We start from the raw sequence: 17,425 nt of genomic DNA, 5'->3' as shown, positions 1-17,425 counted from the left end.
AGTTGAAGGATGGCATTCATTCTCATAACTTAAAATGTGTCCCACATGTCATTCAAATGCTTTCCTTTATGATCTGCACAGGACTTCTCAGTGGTGGCTCCAAATCTATGTCATTTCCTTCCAACTGTTTTGCGACTTCCTTTGGGGAACAGGGAAGCAGTTAGATCCTCTTCCTGGCCTTTGAAGGATAAAATTAATGCCATCAGCTTTTGGGCTGGGTGCATTCTTGTATTTTGTTGTTTGCTTTATTTAGTAATTCTAATTCTGTAGCATGGATGTTTTATTGTATAGTATTGCTGTATTATGAACCATCAAGAAGTATTGACTGTGACAGGTACAAATCCACTATTTTTCCCCTTCTCTAGAGGTTTTCAGCTTTTCTAAGTTTGAAGACTTTGCTCTCCTATGCTGCCTTTAATTAAGATTGTGGTTAGTTTTATATATTCCACAGGGCTTTATTTTTACTTTATTTAATTTACAGGCAAAGACCAAAGGAATTTTTCAATCTCAGTTATTCTACAATCTGATTAATGTGGAAAAGAAGGAGTAAATCCCTTTTGTCCGAGATGGCTCATTTTAGGAGCAATTTTGAAAGAGGGAAAATAAGTAGATTACAGAAAACAATGATTCCTGAAATGGAATCTCTCTCCTGCAATGATGACATTCCCTTGTGAACTGATAGTGGTAACTCCAACCCAGTTTAACATCTGGATCAGAATTAAACCCAGATTAAGCTAGCTTCATGAAGCTGAGATAGTAAGCCTGTGTATCATTGGGATAATTTTATATATGTGCAAAAATGTGTCCCTATATATTAAATTAAATTAAAATATGACAAATTTGATTTGTGTTAATCAAATTTGATAAATTAATTTACATTTCGATTTGATTTGTATTGTTCTTTTAATCCCAATTATATATTGGGGAGTTGTACACTGATCAGAGTCAGTTGATTGGAGCAGCCTATAAGCCTGTGAGTAAATAAATAAGCAAATCAATAAATAAGGTAAATAATTGTGGATCATTAGTTCAGTGATTGGCTGTGACTCACCTTCCAAATATTGTTGGGTTGCCACTCTCAGCATCTTCTGCAACTGACTGGCTAGGGCTGATGGGATTCAGAATTCAACAACATAGGAAGGACCATACATTCTGCACTCATACATTCAACAAAAGGGAATCTTGCTGCCAATATAATGGAAAGGCATTCCCTGTTCTGATCTGCAGGTCTTCTTCGAAAGGAAGAGTGAACACTTCACCTCCCAAATTGCAAGTAGTAGTCTGAGTTTATTGAAGAAGGGTAATAAAAAGCAACTCTATATGTTACTTTTCACCCCTAACAAATTTAAAAAGAAGAGTGGGTGGAAATGATACCAGTAGATTCTCCAATGGTAACAGTGCAAACAAAACAGCCTAATTATATGCTATTTATTTATTTATTTATTTATTTAATTTTCTATCCCGCCTTTATTATTTTTACAAATAACTCAGCATGGGGAACATACCTAATACTCCTTCCTCCTCCTATTTTCCCCACAACAACCCTGTGAGGGGAGTTGGGCTGAGAGAGAGTGGCTGGCCCAAGGTCACCCAGCTGGCTTCCAGTGCTCAGCATTAGACTGGCACTGGAGCCAGGTTCCAGGGTGGAGTTCTTGGAAGCCTTGGCTCAGATTAAGCTTCCCTTGGTTGGCTTACTATTTCTGTGATCTAATTGGGTTTGAGAAGATCATGATGTGGGAATCTGGGAATTACAATGAGCTCTTGTTCTAATCTCTACATAGCACATTGTAGGAAGTTCCTGAGTAGTGAAAGCAAAACAGGCAGTTATTTTTCTCTACTCTCATACTCTCTTCTTCCCAATTATTTGTTTTTAAAATTTCTGGGAATGTCGCCATCTTTCAAGAGTCAGAGGAAACTAGGCACTGAATGGGCAGGGTTTTTTCCCCCTTCTAGCCCTGCCAATGTACCTCTGTGTTGGCCAATGCCATTCTAGCTATTCCAGGTTTTGGTTTCTATAAAGCAGACGTCCAATGGAGTTGTGATGAATTGAGACATATTATTAGGTGGTTTTGTGCTGTGTACAAATGCCTACAGAAGACATTGTACTCATTTTCTCTCTGGGTATAAGGCAGAACTTAACACACATACGGGCTTCAAAAGTAGATGAAATGTTGCCCTCTGACAAGGAAAGGCTTTGCTCATCTTAACACAATGTAATATTGCTCAGATTTGTTTTACTCCTCCACTAAACTAGTTTACTTTGGTCTGAAATATGAAACCAGACATCTCTGTAGTACTGCAAGACTGCCTGCAACCAGAGCTATAACAGCCATACGAGAGAGGCTGTTCTAAGATGTAGTACACCCATACTGAGTACTATTCTTAGAGAAATCACTCTACGGAATAAATTGCAGTAAATCCTAAGTATTTCCATGCTAATTTTTATACCCATTTGGTGGCAAGCTTCAATGCATTCCTTTACCAGCAGTCTCCTTGATTGTTAAAGAATTCAGAGTAATAGTTTATTAGCCTCTGGGCCTGTTTATTATAAACTTTCTTGGTTGTTTTACAGGAGATGCTGTAGAATTTTTTTTGTTGCGCTTGGACTTTAAGCTGAAAAATTATATACCAGTGTTTTTTAAACTTTTCAAGACTATAGAAAAGTCCACTTTTTTTTTTTAAATGAGGAACACCTATGACTGTTTCTATTTAAAAAAAGAAAAATTTAAAGAAACCTTGAACTAAACCACATTTCAGTTTTACTTTTAAAATTCCTATACATTTAATGCATTACAAATATTAATGGGATCTATGATCTTGCACATGATGGCTTATTTCATCAGTATCTGGAATGTGATTAAAGAAAGTCACAGAATCAGCATTATATTTAGCCTACTTCAGTATTTGGCCTTAGTTTCAGTGAGTGCTGAAAATTCTCTTTTAGGAGATTGTTGAAGAAAATGGTAGTAAGACATTTAATACCTTTTCATTTTAAAGCTCATGTTCTTAGTGAACTTGCATCCAAAAGTCCTCTAGTGATCATTTTTTAATTGTTTCAATGTGACATCTAAGAAAAGATCCACCAACATCTTCTCTTCATTTATCAGTAGGGTACTATAGAGATGTGGGTAAAAACAGAACAAGTATTTTGTTTTGAATCCAGAGCAAGCATATTTTCAGAAGATTGGCTGGATCACCCCAGGCAACTGCAGTCCAACAAAACCCAAACCCAGAGTGATCTTATGCAGTTGGTAGGACTGGGCTGGCATCTTGTGCCCCTCTCCCCTCCTATTATATATAGCCTATGCTGTGACCTGCTGTAATGGTTGCCTATTCTAAAACACTATCAGACTCATGAGCAGGAATTCAAAGATATCTGATTTATTAAAGAATAGTGTGCAGGATCACAAAGAAAGCTGAGAATAATAAAAGTGCGCCAAATACAAACTAAAAACCCTCGGTGCAAATGAAATCCCTCCCCCCGTAGAATCTTCCCAAGTTCACAATCCCAGGTGCTCCTAACAGTTTCTGATGGTCTGCGGGAAAATACCTTGAACAGATAGCATAACCCAAACACATTCCATTGTAACGAATACAGATACAGAGCTTGGTACAAGGTCTCACAGCAGCTCCCTCCCAAACAGAAACGCGCGTCAGCGCCATGGCATGTGAAACGTTATGATGTATACTCTACATTGAAACAGTGAACATGACATACTGCCCCCCCAAAAGAAAGAAAACACTAAGCAGCAGGCTTCAATGGGTAAGCAAGGGGGAAATGGCAAACTAAATCAGGAGCATTAACATGGTGGGCAGACACCCATTCAGGATGAGGAAAGTGTTTCCCTCAGACCAGTTACTGAAGGGTGCCTCGAAGCTTGCGAGAATCAACAATATCCTTGACCTCAAAGTGCTGTTGGCCGTCAATCATGATTGGAGCAGGAGGAGGAGGTTGAGGATGCCAGCGGGAGGAGTGGTGCATAGGCTTGAGCAAGCTGCAATGGAAAACAGGGTGCAAGCGTTTCAAATTGTGAGGCAGGTCCAATTTAACAGTAACTGGATTGATAAGATCAACAATAGGGAAAGGACCAATGAATTTGGGAGCACGTTTTTTAGAGAGTTGAGGTGATTTGATAAATTGAGTAGATAGATACACCTGATCCCCAACCTTGAAGTCGAGTTGTAAGGAACGATGCTTATCGGCTTGGAACTTGTAAGCAGCTTGGGCATCAGCCAAAGCTTGTTGAATCACTGGCCAGGAATCAGACAGCTTAACAGCCCAGTCAGATGCAGAACATGTTTGGGAAGGGGGCTGTGGCAGTTCAGGGATGGGAGCAAAGTCGTGACCAGAAACCACACGAAAAGGGGTTTGTCTGGTACTTTGATGGACAGCATTGTTGTAAGCCACTTCAGCAAAAGGTAATAACTCCACCCAATCGTCCTGATGGTAGTTGATGTATGCTCTAAGAAACTGTTCAAGGGTGGAGTTCAAAATCTCAGTAGAACCGTCAGTCTCAGGATGGGAAGAAGTGAACAGCGCTTGTTTGGTGCCAATCAATTTTAAAAATGATTGCCAAAACTGGGAAGTAAACTGTGTCCCGCGGTCACTGACCAAATGGGAGGGGCTACCGTGGAGGCGGTAGATATGGAGGAGAAATAGGCATGCCAATTGTGGGGCAGACGGGATGGAGGCACAGGGAATGAAATGCGCTTGCTTGGAGAAAAAGTCTTTTACAACCCAAATAACAGTTTTTTTCTGACTGGGAGGAAGATCCACAATAAAATCCATAGAAATCTCGTCCCAAGGACAGGTAGGACTGGCCACTGGCTGTAAAAGCCCCTGTGGTTTCCCCCCTTTCCGTTTTGACATGGCGCAAACAGGACAGGAAGCAACATAATCTTTTACATCATGTCTCAATGTTGGCCACCAAAATTGGTGGCAAACCAGATGTAGGGTTTTTACAAAACCAAAGTGTCCAGCAAGTTTATCATCATGGGAACACTGGAAAACATCAGCTCTTAAAGTTTCAGCCACATAAAGGCGATGGTCCACCCACGCCAGACCGTTTTCAAAAGGAACAGTGTCTCTATTAGCTAGCAAACAAGTGTCGGATTTCACTGCCTGGATAAAGTCCCTCTGTAACTGAGAAGGCACTTGCACTTTCTGCTTTTCAGACTGAGCTGGGGGCGGGGTTGCCTGTGCACGGTCTAGCTCTGAGTGACAGCAACCAAGCCTAGATGTGGCTCAGTGAGAACAGTCCCAACCACATCTGCCCCCTGGTCAAAGTCCTGAGGTAAACGCGACAAAGCATCTGCCAGAAAGTTTTTCTTTCCTGGGATAAATTTTAACTGGAAATTGAAACGACTGAAAAACTGAGCTCAGCAAATTTGTTTAGGACTGAGACGCCGGGGGGTGCAGAGAGCCTCCAAATTCCTGTGATCGGTCCAAACCTCGAAAGGGCATCTAGCGCCTTCAAGGAGGTGATGGCAGGTTTCTAAAGCGGCTTTTACAGCAAATGCCTCCTTTTCCCAAACATGCCAACAGCGTTCGGTTTCAGAAAATTTCCTGGACAGATAAGCGCAAGGTTTTAAATGATTTTCAGAATCCCTCTGTAACAAAATAGCTCCAACTGAGGAGTTAGAGGCATCAACTTAGACTACAAAGGGGCGTTCGGGATCGGGGTGCTGTAGAATAGGCTCAGCAGTGAAAAGGGATTTCAGTTTTTCAAATGCTGCCTGGCATTCAGGCGTCCAATTCAGCACGGCTCCAGAGTGTTTTACCTTGCGTGTTTCCCCCAAGCCCTTGGTATGGAGTAAATCAGTGAGGGGCAAGGCAATCTCAGCAAACCCCTGGATAAATTGGCAATAATAATTACTGAACCCTAGGAAACTTTGCAATTGCCACCGGGTGCGGGGACGTTCCCAACTTAAAATCACCTGAATTTTTGCAGGGTCCATTTCAATGCCCTTGTCAGACACCCGATAGCCCAGATAGTCAAGTTGGGTCTTGTGAAATTCACATTTGGAAAGTTTGGCACAGAGTTTGGCATCTCTAAGCTTGCGTAACACCTGTTTGAGGAGGCGTTTGTGTTCCTCCTTGGTTTCAGTGTAAATGAGAACATCATCTAAGTAAACCAGGACCCCTTTAAACAAATGATCACGTAAAACTTCATTAATCAACTGCATGAAGACTCCGGGTGCCCCTGCTAACCCAAAAGGAAGGACTTTGTACTGAAACGAACCCAGTGGGCAATTAAAAGCAGTTTTCCACTCATCCCCAGCTCGTATGCGGATGCGGAAATAGGCTTCGCGAAGATCGAGCTTGGAGAAAATCTTGCCCTTTGACAAATGAGCTACATGTCCTTCATGAGCGGAAGAGGGTACTTGTTGAGAATTGAGATGGAATTTAACCCTCGATAGTCCATACAGAGTCGAAGCATGCCATCTTTCTTTTCCCGGAATAGCACAGGGGCCCCAACTGGGGAATTAGCAGGTTCAATAAATCCCCTTGACAGATTTTTGTCAATAAAATCCCGTAATGCCTCAAGCTCCTTTTGAGTCATTGGATGGATTTTTGGCTTGGGCCATTGAGCATTGGGAACCAACTCTATTGCACAGTCAGTTTTCCGGTGGGGGGTGGGGTAGCTGATCTGCTTCTGTTTCCCCAAATACGTCTGCAAAGTCTTGGTATCAATCGGGCAAGCCTTCTAAAGGTGCCAAGTTAGGGCGCAGCGTGGCGATCACAGCCCTTCCAAGCCCCGCATGTGCAGCTCTCTCCGCTGTAGGAGCTTGGTAAAACCCATCTTTAAAAGTCATAGTTCTGTGTTCCCAGTGTATATAGGGGCTTCAATAGGTCAACCAGGGGACCCCCAGAATTACCAAGGGGAACACCTGATTGTAGCACCAACAGGTGCTACAATGAACTTCAAAGTCTCACGGTGGCTGCCCATTTGCATTGCCACAGTTCCAGTGAAATGGGTCGCCGCCCCCCCCCCCCCCGTTGAACCATCCAACTGAGTGAAGATCAAAGGCTGCTGGAGGGGAAAGCTAGGCAAGTCCAAAGCAGCAACCAAATCAGGGTGAATTAAACACCTGGAACACCCAGAGTCAACTAAAGCCCAGACCTCTGCAGTTTTCGTGCGGGAGCCCAATTTCACTTTTACTGCTAAAGTGGGACAGTCAGCACTCACCGTAGCATCTTCGCGCCCATCCTCCTCCACCTGCCCGCAGGCGCTCTTCATGGCAGGTGGCTGGCGTTTCCCGCTGGCTCCTTAGAGTCGTCTTCAGCTTCTCCCAAGAAGAATACTTCCTCAGCGTCGGCTGCACCCTTGGCTGCTGTCATCCGCCATGAGGGGGGGAGGCGATTTGGCCAGTGGCTTCCCCACTCGATCTCCAGCCTTGGCTTTTGGGCAATCAGCTGCTCGATGCCCTTCCTTTCCGCATCGGAGACACTGACCCCTCACATAGCACCTATCTCTCTCCTCATCCCAGGCTCTATAGCTTGGCCGGGCACAGTCGCAGCACTTCGGGGTCCCCTCATGGTGGCAGGTGGTCTTTCAGATCTTCTAGCGTGCATGAAGGTATGCTGAGCATGCTCAGCCTTGCCTGCCAGACAGATCCATTCGTACAATGACTCTGGGTTGTCTCTACACAACGCCCACCGTAGGACGTCCCGGTTGAGTCCCTCTTTAAACCGTTCTATTAAGGTTGACTGAGACCAGTCGGGGATTTTCCCAGCTAGAGCCTTAAACTCTAGGGCGTAATCAGCTACGGACATTTGGCCCTGGGTAAGATCCTTCAGCGCCTGCTTAGCTCTTGCCTTGGCCAGAGGATCCTCAAAATTCAGCTTTAATGCCCACATGAATTCATCAAAATAATCAAGTGCAGGGGAGTCAGACTCACTTAATTGAACATACCAGTCAGCTGCTCAACCCTTCAACTTGGTGGCAATGGCAGTTATCTTAGCCTCTTCAGAAGGGAAATATGCTCCAAACTGCCTCATGTAACTTTTAGCATTAGTTAAAAAGAAAGATAACTTTGTTGGATCCCCATCAAACTTGACAGGAAAGTCTCTCACCCCCACTCCGGTTGGAGCGGAATCGGCAGCTACTTGAGTGGTTGGGCCCCAGGTTACACTAGCTTTCCCTCTTCGGGGTGGGGACACTGGTGATCGAGCCCTGTGGGGTGGAGATTTGTCCCGGAGCCGTCTCCGGCCCCACTCCGCCGGCAGCCCGGATGGGAGGATGGGGGATGGTTGCGGGAAGCTGGGATCTCCTTCACGTCTTCCCTGCTCCTCCAGTGATAGAGAGAGGTTTCTTAACATGTACTCTATCGATTCTATTTTGGCTTCCACCACTCTTAGTCTCTCAGGGGTTTGAGAGTCCTCTCTCCATCGCGTGTTCGGCTTTCTCTCTGTGGACACCATAGCAGATTCTTTCTCTGGGGTTAGCAGGAACTGATACTTCCAGGACGCCTGGGACGTCCCTGGCTGGGGTTCTCCCACTTCATCCCAGGTGATCAACTCTGCGAGCGATTCGCTGGGTGCTGGTTGCTCTGGTTCTCCCCCATCGTCAGATTCCTCCACCTCAGGGCTGGAACTCGATTCATCCCGGAAATCTGAAGGTTCTGGGGTGAGGCTCAGTTCTCCGCTCTTGACTGTCGACTCGGGCATCAAGCTAGCTGTCTCCTCAAGTCCCCCGGTCATGAGCTTGGATTCGGCCATCGTTAACTATTTTCCTTTGCAAGAAACTAATCTTGGTAGGAGCTAATGGTACAACTTTGGTGATTCTCAGCTTTATGTAATGGTTGCCTATTCTAAAACACTATCAGACTCATGAGCAGGAATTCAAAGATATCTGATTTATTAAAGAATAATGTGCAAGATCACAAAGAAAGCTGAGAATGATAAAAGCACGCCAAATACAAACTAAAAACCCTCGGTGCAAATGAAATCCCTCCCCCCGTAGAATCTTCTCAAGTTCACAATCCCAGGTGCTTCTAATGGTTTCTGATGGTCTGCAGGAAAAATCCTTGAACAGAGAACATAACCCAAACACATTCCATTGTAATGAACACAGATACAGAGCTTGGTACAAGGTTTCACAGCAGCTCCCTCCCAAACAGAAACGCGCGTCAGCGCCATGGCATGTGAAACGTTACGATGTATACTCTACATTGAAACAGTGAACATGACACCTGCCAGGTACCATTCCTTTCCCTACTTCCCCTATGGACTAATGCCTTTGGCTTAATCAACATGCCCACCCCTCCACTTGTCTTCCCAGAACTTCCCTTTCTCTACTTCCCCTTAGCCACTGTCACTGAAGGTCCTGGCTTTCTCCTGCTCTCTTCCCAAAAAGCATCCATCCAGAACACATGCTTTGAATCCATACCCAGATCAAACACATGTGTTTCAGATCCCTTGCAGACCAAACATGTTTTCATCTGGACACAGACCACCTGAATATAGCTCTTCTATGAAAGGAATAGATCATGCACTGAAGATGTGGACCAATCCTAGGATACCTATTAGATAGTAAATGGATCCAACATCTGGAACAGCTCATGAAACAGCTTCACATTGTTTGGGAATACTGGAGGGTACAGTACATAGTTTGAGAAACTGCTACAGAATGTTCTATATGGAAAAAAAAATCGTAAGTTTCTGTGGTGGCTTCCTTGTCACCCACAGGAAACTAGCTGAAAGCTAGGACAAGAGACAGTATTTTGCTCTGCAGAATTTACAGGAATGACAAGAATTATATGTTAGTATACCAAGAAAAAGGATTCACATAATGAAATCTGTATCCCACATGTACAAAAAGGACTTTAAGAAACTCTAAACATGCAACCTTCATCCTTGCTATACATTCATATGTGTATCTGTAGTAGCAGCTCCCATATGTGAATACTGTTTAGTTCTAATTTTAACAAAAGGTTAAAGGGCTCCTAAATACCTTCCAGGATTTCTAAATTTTATTCCCCATTTATTATTGATGGACTTATAAAATCCTCAATGTAGGAGCCAAGGGTTGTTTTATATTCCAAGATTCCGGTACATAGGCAAAAGCCACAGAATTGTATGATTGCTTAACTCTTCCATTAATATTTCATTTTTTCTTCCTTGCTTGAAGATGTGACATACGCTCTACATTCACAGCCAGTATAACTACAAGTACCTTTAGTGCTTACTGTATATGGAAAATCAAATATTCAGAAAGCGATAACATTCTTCTGTAGTTTAGGGAAGAGGCAATCAACTTTTTCTGATCAAGGGGCACAACTTTTTATTTTTTACCTCCAAGGGCCTCAAGATATGTATCTGGTAACATAAGGAAGTCATGGAGGAGAGCAGGACCACAAACTTTTGGCCCAGTATTGTTGTTTACTCCTCCTCCTCCTCCTCCTCCTCCTCCTCCTCCTCCTCCCCACCCCCCCTTGTTCTATGGCACCTTTCCCCAATCTAGTGCCTCTAGATACTAGATGGAAATTTTGGAAGCTGAAATCCAGCACATCTACAGACTATTTGGTAAGGGAAGGATGGTCTAGGGCAACCCAACTAGTTTTGAAGAAGGTTGGAAATTCACTGTGAAGCAAAGAAATAAATGCAGACACCAATGGGTGATAAGATTAGATAATTAAATAAGTGTCTTATTTTGCTTATAAGATTGTAAAGATGGCAGAAAAAAACAAATATTAAACATGTTAGATGCATTGTAAGTGAGCTAAGGCTATAGTTCTATAGATGTTTGGATAACATGTCAGGGGCCATAGCATTTTCAGACGCTCCTTTGAGGGCAAAGAGAACTCACCCTCAGAGGGAGAGATTTGTTCACTGCTTTTCAGCCCACACAGAACTGTCCACAACCTTTTATCTCCTTAGAAGCTGGAACTCAAACTCTGGGAAAGGTGAAAAGGGGAAAATCAGGAATGTGTCTCTGGGAGAAGGGTCCACAGCCTCCCATAACCCTGAAATACCCATAGAATGTGGGCAGAAATCTGTTAATGCAGGAACTGGTATAGTTCATGGAAAGGGAAAGAAATATAATAACAATAACAATTTTGCTTCTGCCTGTCTTGTGTCCTAGTGGGCACTTAACCAACATAGTTTTGAGTTTCTTGAGGCTCAGATTTTGGAGCATGTGTGAAAGAGGATAGATTTGGTTTGCAACAAGGGGAATTTTCTTTTAGCATTCTGAGAAAGGAAAAATTCATGCCAACCTGGCTGGCTCCAACAGGGAGCATGGAATTATCCAGAAAGGAATGCCTTTTCTTTAGGCATCCTCTGATACATCTGACTGCATGCTGTAGATATACATTGAGCCAAATGGCTATTCTTTCCCTTTAAGTGGGAGCAACATGACTATTCTCCATGCATTTAGTATTTTTTACTTCTTGCCCTATTAAAATTAAAGTTCAACAGCAAGTTTTCAAATATATGGGGGCACAAATTGTGTGCTCCTGCTGCCAAATAATTAGAAGATATCCTATAGTTGCATGTCAAAACTGTTGCCCATACTGATTCGTTGGGCTCTAGCTTTTTATTTATTTCATGTCCAGATCAAACTTTGCTCTGCCAAAATGTAGCCACAACCACAGCTTTGTCATTAGCTTGATGTAGGTCATTGACAGTACAAGGCTCTGGCAATAATCGGCACACCATCAGATGCACCGGATCTTGGATTTCTCCATATTCACATAATATATTGCCGTCAGCCAGCAACCCCCACTTAAATAGATTCATCTTACACTTTGGTACCCCCACCCTCATCCTATTCATTGTCCTCCGAACTGTATACAGGAGAGTGCTTCCTGCGGCCATTTCTTCCTTTGGTAGAATTCTTAAATCGGTGAGCTCATTCCTCCATTTACTTATTCGATTCTGTTCTTTGGGTCCCTCTAGGGGTTTAGTTCTTGCCATAAAGCTCTTTCTAGATTTAAGTCTACGAATTGGAGGAGCATATCCATTTAAAGGGTGATGAGAATCAGTCTCTTGCTTGGTTCTTTTGGTGTCTGCTTCTACTTCCCTTCTAATCTTAGGTTGAGCAATGCCTACAAGGGGATATAATTTATTAATGGGCATAGGTTTGAGGCATCCCGTCACTATGCGCATTGCCTCTTTCACAGCAATATCTACTTGCTTCGCATGTGCCAATGTGTTCCATACTGGTACCGCATATTCGGCAGTAGAGACACTCAAGGCCAGAGCTGATACTCGTAGCGTAGTTGGCTGGGCTCCCTATGCATAGTTTGTCAATCATTGGATGATGTTATTCCTAGCACATACTTTAGCCTTGGTATTTAAGCAGTGTTGCTTAAAAGAAAGTGTTTTGTCCAATGTAACACCCAAATATTTAGGTGTTGGGCAGTGCTGTAATCTGTTCCCTCTCCACGTTATATCCAATTCAACCCCTGCATCTCGATTATGAAGGTGGAAGGCACATGCTTGAGTTTTGCTTGGATTAGGTTTTAAGTAATTATTATAATACCTCTCCAGTTCTTCTAGAGCCCGTGATAATTTTTCAGCACACTCATCGAAACTTGGTTCTTGTACAGCCACCGCTGTATCATCTGCATATATAAACATTTGCACATCAGTCAGGGCAGGTTGGTCATTAGTGTATATATTATATAAAATTGGAGATAATATGCTGCCTTCTGGTAATCCATTCTTTGGCTTCCTCCATCTGCTATTCTTACCATTCAAAGTTACATAAAACCTTCTATTTTGAAGGAAACTCCCTAGAACCCTGGTGAACTTATGGTCTCCAGTAAAGTTGTCTATCTTATGCAGCAATTTTCTGTGATTGACCATATCATATGCTACAGTAAGGTCAGTGAACGCCACTCCAGTAATTAATTTTGTTTCACAACCATCCTCTACGTGTTGTGTAAGATTAAGTATTAGTCCACAACATGACCTTCCTGGTCTAAAACCAGCTTGCTCCTTCATGATCTTCACATCAAGGGTCTCTGCCACTTGATTAAGAATCATTCTTTCTAACAACTTACAAACATGACGTAAGAGTGACACTGGTCGATAGCTCTTTGGATCAGTTGGTTCTTTTCCGGGCTTCAACAAGGCTAACACTCTAGCCTGTCTCCAAAGCCTCAGAATTCTAAGTTCAGCAGTACAGGTGTTCATCATTTGTCGGAGCCACTCCAAAGTATTAGGTCCAAACTGTTTTATCTGTTCTGCCCTTAAATCATCAATGCCCGCGGCTCTGTTTTGCTTCAGACTTTTTATGGCTCACTCTAATTCGAGTATTGTAAAAGGCACACTGAGAAACCTGCCCTCTTGCTCTTCCGCCCTAATAGCTGGTCCTCATTCTTTTTTCCCTTGGATTTTCCCATTTTTCAGGATTTGACTAGCTATTTGATCTGTTTATACATTACTTTGATTTTGTTGAGGTTTGGTTAGATCCCCACCTAGATTTCTAAGCAATTTCCATGCACATCTACTATTCTGTTTCATATCAAGGTCCTCTACTAACATACACCATCGTTGTCTCCTATCTTCAGCAATTGCTTCCATCAGTTGTTCCCCAACCTCAACTGTATCCTCCCTAAAAGGAACTTGATTAAATAAGGACTGGTATCTATCTAACAGAGGTTTAGCCTCTTTAGTCAACCCTGAGATATAGTGGGTACGGCATCCCCTTGGAATATTTTTCCTTGAGATTTGTTTCACAAGGTCAATAAATTGATCATATTTCTCTGGGTGTGGAAAAATTCTCCCTACATCTTTATCCAGTTGTTCTTGAAAAGTTGTCCAATTAGCTTTCTTAAAGTTAAACCGCCTATGAAAGGGGACCTCTTGTGGTCTCACTACAGTGTTAACCACTCACCTAATAGGTCTGTGTTGAGTACGAGGGATCGGGATGTCAACAAATTTTGTATGCTGTGCTGCCATTTTCCTGCTCACGAAGATGTTATCTGGGTTATATCCCCTCTTCCATCTACCGCTATTGAAAGATGCGGGCAGCTTTGGATCATTAATAAGTTGAAAATCATTGGCATCTGCCCATGCTTCAAGTTGTGCACCATCTTCATTAGTCTGGGGGTATCCCCATGTTTCACTATGACAATTAAAATCACCCATAATAAAATTTATCTGATCATATTTAAAATTATCTGGTTCATTAAAAACAAAGGTAGTATCTGGTGGCTTATATATCAAAGTGACTGAGAATTTGGGAGTTCGAATAGTGAGGACTTCTATATTATTCTTTTCTGTCAGTGCCGTTGATATATGAAGCCCAGGCTGTGTGAAAATTATGCTCCCATACTGGTCATGTGGTCTCTCAATAGCCACCTCCATTCCAGCTATTCTGGGTCTACGACTACTCATTTCCCGATGTGTTTCCTGGACCAAAAGTATATCACATTTGTGCTTCCTGCACATGTCTGCTAATAAAATATCTTATGAGTAGAAAATCCCTCAATATTTATTGAAATCGTTGTCAAGGTTGGTCGTAAAAATGGCCATTTTGGTGGATTCATCTTCTGCTTAACTGTGGTTTGATCTGGTGTTAGAAGGATAAACTGGTGTAGTTCACCGTTTCCAGGGTACACCCAACTGTATTATTTCAACAATCTTCGAGGAGGCTCCTTCTGTGTACCCCTTGGGCTCCAGCTGGAAATTGTCAATCAGTTGTTCAACATCTTCATTCAACGTAGTTTCTGAAGAATTTAGCCTACAGAGAACAATAGGCTGTGTGTATGTTAAAGGGCTATAAAAGAAATTCAGTGCTGTGATGCCCTGAAAAAAAGTCACTTGATCTCACCTGAGTCTTGTGCCTCTGGGCAGGGAATGGTCAAAAAAGACAATCTTTGTTTCAAAGGGTACCTGCTCTCATAGCCCAACAGAGAAATAGCTAAGTCACATTAACAGTAACTATGGCTACATATTCCAACACACATGCTTTCAGCTCAGATGCCATTAGGGAGAAAAGTAGCACATAAATGAAAGAAATATATGGATAATTATAGTTCATGTTCCTTTCTTGCCTATGTGACTCTCTGGCAAATCCCCCTTGCAAATACAAGCATGGTTTTTACCAGTTCTTCGATGTAACTCTTTCGTGCTAAGAAAAATACTCATATTTATTTCAGGCTTCTATAAAAGCTTTCATGCTCAAACAAATCCTTTCTGATTCTGTGAGAAGTCAGTCTTGTGAAAGAACCCATTCAAATAGTCCCATCTCATTCCCATCATTCTAATTTATACTCCCTTGGCTTGTGGCATCGCTTCATGTATCTCAGCAATTCTCTCTGCAGCCAAAGGACTTAAAGTATCTCTTCCAGATGCTCTTCTCAAAGTGGGGTGGCCCTGTCCAGAAATGGAACTTATTCTAGCTAATAATGCTGTTTACCCAACACTAGGGATAGTGGCTTTTGAGCCTTTAATAAACTTTAAAACATACTAATTGAAAGCTGCAACATCTGGGAATGAGTAGTCTCCTAAGGTTGAATAGGTATTTGTATTTAACAATATTGCTATACTGCCTTTCCATTAAAATATTTCTATATGAATATACCTGGATTGGAGGAAAGCTTCAGGGGGATTATCTAGCCAGTCCAATCTGGCCTGTACATTTTTCCAGGATGGGACATCTCTCCTTTGGTTGGATGTGGCAGGAAGCACCTATAGAAGTGCAATGGAACAGTGGCACTTCTCCACCAAAGGTAGCTGGCAATGTCAGAAGCCCTGAAGCATGGCATACTAAGCATAAGATGGGTCGATTTTCCTCACTGCCCACAGACCTAAGTGGGAGCAAGGGAGACCCTCCCCCACAATGGGAAGCCCCCACTCTGAATGTGTTGACCTTCCTCATCCCGCTCCCCTGCCTTCTGCTGTTCAGGTTGCCCTGTCTCTTCTCTGTTTAGGAACTAGACATTGCCTAATTTTGACAACATTGCTAGGATAGCTGTATCTACTGTAGCATCACTCCCAATGCTTAGGAAAGGCTGTTTCCTTTCTAGCTACCCAAGATCCATTTAATTGGAAACTGAACCTGATGAGTTTTATGAAGCATTTGGCTTGTCACTGATGAATCCAGTAGAGTTAGTCCTCGACTTATGACAAATGGAACTGGAATTTCCATTGCTAAGCAATGCGGTCATAAAGGGGGTGTGCGGGGGGGAGTGCGAGAGGCTCTGTGTGGGTTGGGGAGTGTGTGCGGGAGTGCGTGGGAGTGCACAAGAGGCACCATGCAGGTCGGGAAGGGTGTGCAGGGGTGTGCAAGTGGTCGGCACAGCCTGAGTGCAGAGGGGCTGGAGGGGTGCACAAGTGGGGGAGACACCCCAGCAACTTGCAACCTTCCCTACCAGCTTCCCCACTGACTTTCTGGGGAACCAGCAGGGAAGGTTGCAAATGGCGATCACATGATTGCAGGGTGCTTGCAACCAGTCGTAAGTGCAAACAGGTTGCCAAGCTCCCAGATTGTGATCATGTGACCACAGGGGTGCTGGGACTGCTGCATCTCCAAGGACCAGTCATAACCACATTCATTCAGCATCATCATAACTTAGAACGAATGGTCGTTAAGTCAAGGACTACCTGTAGTAATATGTTGTCACTGAGTGCTGGCTCAAAAAACTCGGAGTCTCTGCATCAGAGGCGTATACAGCTCTGAGCCCCATTTTTACACAATATTTATTTATTATTCAAATTTAATTACCGCCCATCTCCCCCAAGAGAGGGACTCTTTTTGTCTCTTTAAAACCCTTTAACCTGTCTAACTTCTGGGAAGCTTCACAAACTTATTTTCTGAAACCACACACCCCCTCCCCCAAATGAAAAATGTGCTAACATTGATATCACCGTATCACTGACCATACTCCTTTCAGTCTCCTGAAGCTGAAAATAAATTAATAGAAGCGTAGCCACTGAAGAAAAACATAGCCCAACTTCTGGGCCCACACGTCAAGCTTGACTCCTGGTGACTATGCAGACGCTTCTATGCAGTTAATCTGGCAACAATTCATAAATGGTTTACCACTGTCTTCTTGTGGGATTTTTTTTCAACTTCCTAGCCATACCTATACTATTAACCAGAGCTGAGCTTTCTTAGCATTTGGGAGGATGGGGGGCTCAACCAAGCTCAGCAGCTCCTGTCTTGTATCACTACAGGTAGTCCATCTAGCTCACTATTGTTAGGTGGCTCTGCTGCTGATAAAGGAGCAGCTTTTCGGAGAGGATTGTGAGGCAGCTGATGGAAACCACAGTAGCTTTATTGTCAATTCCTTACCACAAAACCATCCCTTTTTCTATACATCTTTTCCCCTAAGCCTCTTTCTCTAGAGAGAAGGCCTCCCGCTCACCCAACAAGCCTTCTGGCTTTCTAAACTTAGCTTTCAAAACTCCTCCTTGCTTTCAGGACCTACCTTTCTCATTAGGGACTGCCATGTTGACTAGGAGTGG

Source organism: Candoia aspera, chromosome 2 (assembly GCF_035149785.1).
Source record: "Candoia aspera isolate rCanAsp1 chromosome 2, rCanAsp1.hap2, whole genome shotgun sequence".
Taxonomy (NCBI): Eukaryota; Metazoa; Chordata; class Lepidosauria; order Squamata; family Boidae; genus Candoia; species Candoia aspera.
This window is presented reverse-complemented; position numbering follows the sequence as displayed.